This window comes from Pygoscelis adeliae, unplaced genomic scaffold (genome assembly GCF_000699105.1).
Source record: "Pygoscelis adeliae isolate BGI_AS28 unplaced genomic scaffold, ASM69910v1 Scaffold179, whole genome shotgun sequence".
NCBI classification, from domain to species: domain Eukaryota; kingdom Metazoa; phylum Chordata; class Aves; order Sphenisciformes; family Spheniscidae; genus Pygoscelis; species Pygoscelis adeliae.
The window spans coordinates 1,659,627-1,664,876 of NW_008825612.1; positions in this window are offsets into that span (position 1 = coordinate 1,659,627).

Sequence of the window (5,250 nt, forward strand, 5' to 3'; positions counted from 1 at the left end):
AAAGATGGGGACAGACTTTTTAGCAGGGCCTGTTGCAGCAGGACAAGGGGGAATGGCTTTAAACGAAAGGGGCATAGATTTAGACTAGATATAAGGAAGAAATTTTTTATGCTGAGGGTGGTGAAGCACTGGCCCAGGTTGCCCAGAGAGGTGGTGGATGCCCCATCCCTGGAAACATTCCAGGTCAGGCTGGACGGGGCTCTGAGCAACCTGATCTAGTTGAAGATGTCCCTGCCCACGGCAGGGGGGTTGGACTAGATGACCTTTAGAGGTCCCTCCCAACCCAAACTATTCTATGATATGTTTGCATGGTCCTGAGCCTCAAAGAAAACATGGGAGAGCAATATTAGCTCCCTGCTATAAACAGGAGATTCTGGCACCTTACAGGGAGAAGGACCTTTACCTTCCCAGCCGTCCTTCCTCTTCCCTGACAGCAGATGTTACACACAACCCTCCTTGCTGCAAATTGACAATAATTTCCACTAAGCAGTTTGTTTCAGGAAAAGCCGCCTTCCACTGATAAGAGCTACAATTTGGCACCATTCAGCCCAGCTGGGGATAATTTACCATCAGTGGCACATCAGCCTGCAGGCAGCAAGGCAGTGTAGACTGTCCCGCTGTGCTAGAAAAGCCAGGAGGTTGCAATGCTCTGCAGCACGCTTCAGCCAGGAGCTCAAAGCATCGCCTAGTTTGGCGAACAGCGCTGCTTATCTTAGGGCCTGAATTAATTAAGCCCTGAAAGGCATGGAGTGTGGGATGTAATGGTGAATTACAGCTTTCAGCTGGATTCCCTGGGTCCCGTGCCAGCTGCTCCACGGGTCTGGGCTGGCAGTGCCGAGGTAGGGCAGCCCAGCAGCTGCTTCGATTCAAACCGGCTGCAAATGGCCATAAAGAGCAAAAAAGAAAATACAGCTGAGAGCAAAGCAAGCCCATGGTGGTCTGGCCACGATGCTTTCACCACCTCCTTTAGCAGCAGAGGAATTGGCATAGAGGACCCTGCCTTCAGTCTGCAGCAGAATTTGCCTTGTGGCAGGATGATTCCCACAGCTTTGAAAATATCCGTGGTGGGAAAGTATTTGCATGGGTTGAACAACATAGTGTGGCTGCGCTGGGAGGTGGGAAGCTGCTACACTGCTTTTTATTTCCACACTAAAGCAGTTTTCTCCAAGATTGGACCAAGCCCAAGGCTCAGCATCTCCTACCAGTGTGGTGTATCCTCAGAGGTAGCAGCTCCCACCCAGGATCTAGGAGGAATTTCGGCCATCTGAATACATCTCTCTGTGCCAGTGTTATGCCACCCCAGAGGCCCTTGGCCGTTCACACGTAATATGGGGAGCAAACAGGACAAACCTGCAGACATGCAGCCTACCTCTTTTAAGCAGCCCATTCCTGTAAGTCATGCACGTACCCATGCCAAGGTGTAGATATTGCTTTTCGGTTAAAAAGGGGAGAGGTTCAGAGATAGGTAAAGGGCTCTGTCTGATGAAGAACATCTCAGGATTTGGGTGGTGGCTGCTTAATTGTGGTAACATGGCATTCAAACATGGTATGTAGGGGACTCAGGATCGGTGGTTTCAGAGCTGTCCTCAGGCTGACAACACGCAGCTGCTCTCTCCTAATGCAGCACCACCAGAGGAGGTGACTGATTTACTGCTGTGCCTACGGCAGTGGTCGCAATGCTCAGGTCCTTAAAAAAGCTGGGACTGCAGCCCCCAGATGGCACCTGAGCCCAGCCTGGAGGTGGGCACTGAAGTACCCACTCCTGAAAGAGGTTTCCTTGTGGCTGCTTTGAGATGCTCCTGTGCAGTGGGAAAAGTTCATCCTTTTGTGAATAGTTCTCCTTTTCAATATCCCTAAAATGTTTTCAGGGTTTTGTTTCAGTTTCTTCAGGAAAAAGAATCCCAAAGAAAAGCCCAGAGCATGAGGGAGGGGGAGATATTTCCATTAGTAATGGTTATTTATATAATATAAATATATTTGATATATTATATAAATAATAATATTATTATTAAACCAAAATAACCGGTATTTTTGGTAAAACTTCCCATTTCCCTGAACTGCTCCAGTAACTACCTATTTTATCTTTCACCCTTCTGCAGCATCTGGAAGGTACCCTGCAGAACATCAGTAGGAAAATGGTACCTTGCACATTTTTAAATAAAGTAAATAAACAAAGAAAAGGAGAAGGGTCTTGCAAGCCCATAGGCAAGTTGGGATGCAAATGGGATCCAGGCAGGACAAGTGAATGCCAGGGTTTGCACGGCATCCGGAGGAGTTGCCCCAGCTCTGCTCATCAGATATGTCAGACGAGTCCAGGTTCATCCCGGGGATCCGGGTCCCTCAAAGAATCCCTGGGTTTAAAATTTTTCAGGGGCTTGACGGTGTTAGAAACCTTTCTTTAGTAACTTTACATATTAACTTGTTAGCCAAACAGCATATATTCAGTGAGGGTCCATCTGGTTCAATAGAAATAGATCTTTATTAATAACATGCACATCATATGTATATTTAAAATACATATACATTTTTCTACTATTCACTTTAGAAAACAATTTCATAAAAACCTTTAATCAGGTCCCAAGTAATTTTAAACATTAAAAAGCCGTTTTTTGTTATAGAACTAGTAGGTATTATTCCAATTAAGTGGTGTATAATCACCATGGATTTAACATAATGCAGGCTCATGCGTTTCAACAGAAATAGGTGTTCCCTTTTCTGCTTTGTTAATCATGTCAAATATATGATGATATACTTGACAACACCTGCCACAGTTATTATATGCAATTGTGATTCCCTGCTGAGAGTGCGCTGTACAGATGGCATTTAAAAGCTGGAGACAACTTTTTTACAACTTTCTGAGTTCCCGTGAGGGGTGTCTGGCGTTGCAGGTAACCCAGGACCCAGTTACGACAGAAACCAGAAAAACAGGATTTTGTGAACGGCAAAGAGGAAAGCAATCTAAAAAAGAAGAGAAGAGTGAATTGCCGTATCCCCTCTGTTTCCATTGCAAACTAAGGTCAGGGTTGTGTTTCCCAAGGCCCTGCTGAGTACCGAACCGGATCTGTATAGAGGGCACAGAGTTATCAGCTATACATGGTTTGCAGATTTACAGAACATATACAAAGGCTCATATGAGGATGGGACTTTAAGGCACGATAGTCCATATACTTAACACATTCATTGAAAACAAAAGTTCAATTTACAGTGCAATATAAACCTATTCAAGAACTCAAGCGGCAGCTCGATAATCACTTTCACCGATAATTAGGCAATTGAGGAGTACTTCTGCAGTGCACAGCAGCCCCAGCCCTGCACACACTCACACACATGCTGAGCGTCAAGTACACGAGAGGCCTCTCTGGCTTCGGCGAGAGGATCTGTGCAAAGAAACTTAGATGATAACTGAAGCGTTTACAGGAACAGGGCCCTAATATTTTGGGGTGTCTACGCCAGGTCATACAGGCAGAGATGCTGCCCCGCTGAGGCAGGCTGCCTGTACCCCTCCTGTCTTCAGCCACAGCTCGTGCGGCTCCAGAAGGTGATCCCACGCACGCACCCATGCACCCACGCAGCCACGCCGTGCCTCCCCGGGAGCCACCACCGCCCCTTCTGCATCCAGGATCAGGCCCGGCACTTACAGCCAGTTAGGGAAAAGCGGCACAAAGAAAACTTAACTCATTTAAACACTAATTACAGTCAAGTGTGCTGCTATTCCGAGACGAAAATGAATTGTCCTAAGCCAGTCATTGTCAAAATGATCAGCTATCATTACCAAGTCTGTCCTTGTCACCCAGCTCGTCTATATTCTCTCTGATGAATATACAATCTCCAAGGCAACTGAGTCAAAGGGAAGGAAGGACTTTCTTTACATCCAGTGCAAACATAGCCCATATGTGGGAGTTCCTACTGCAGTCATAATAGAATATATATATATATCTATGACTGAAAGTTGACCACCTACAGATTCACACATCAGAAGCCAGAAGAGCTGAATTGTAGCTACAAACCCAAAAAAGAAGAAATCACTGTATGTAGCTGTATTAAAATGCTGGTACCCGGTAACTTGGTAACTAAATGTTAAAATCAGTATATAATTCAAAAAGTGTCAAATTAAATATTTCGGGAGTAACTTGCAAAGTTATTGAACCTTTTCACTTCTTTATCACCCCATAAACTATGTTTTTTAAGCACTAAAGCGGAATATTTCAGACCCACTTTTCAACAGCACAAATCACTGCGCAAAGCAGAAGGCAGTAAAAACTTGAGCAGACTTAAAATATTTAGAATTGTGGGCCTTTGATTCAATTGCATACCAAAAGTCAACCATAAAAAAACCCAATTTGTTTTCTAGAAAGAAAGAATCAATTTTAACAGCTCCTAGAGCAAGTAGAAATAAAAAAAACAGACAATGTTTTTTGTTCAAGAAAAAAACACATGAGAAAAACACGAGTAAAATATCGTCCTCTTTCACAGGTAGCTCACGGAGTTTTGTCATCTGATCCAGATTTTTGTCTGTTATATCTGTTCAGTTATTGTAACACCTTATCAGAAAAACTTTCAATGGGTAAGAAAGTATCTGCCCCTTCCAGCAGGCAAGGAAGTTATTCTTCAAAGATGAATCTGATGGGGGCAATGGGTTTTTTCAGGTGAGGTTAAAGGCTTTAATCCTACTGAGCTTTTTCATTCCACTGAAACGCTATTAATTTTACATAAAAAGTTTTGTTTTTTCAGGCCAGAACCGTCCTCTGTATATAACAAAGTAGGTCAGTGAGAGAACAAAAAGCATTTTAACATCTCATGTAGCTGCTAGATCATTATGAATTCAGGCGAAAATGGACACGGAGAAAAAAATTGCATAAATCAGATCACTGAGCGGAAAATTACACAGTTTGAAAAATCAGAAGACAGAAGTAGTTTTCCTTTACCACCTAGCAGTCATCTAATGTCCCTACCCCAGCCCCTAAGTTCGCACGAGGCGCGCAAGCTGCCAGCAGAGGCCAGAGAGCTCTTTGGGGGATAATGGCACCTCTCACAACAGCCATCATATCATCAGCCCACATCCCACGCAGCAGATGGGTTTCGCTGCCAGCTTTTACTGGTGGTAATAGGGCTGTTCCACACACCTGATAATTAGCCTGGCCTTTCTCAGCCGGCCCCTGTCGAGATGGGCACGGCCACTTTTAGCTGGAGATTTCTCAAACTACGCCAAATGCGAGCTTAAGCGTTTGCAGGATTTGGGGCTGGTGCAAG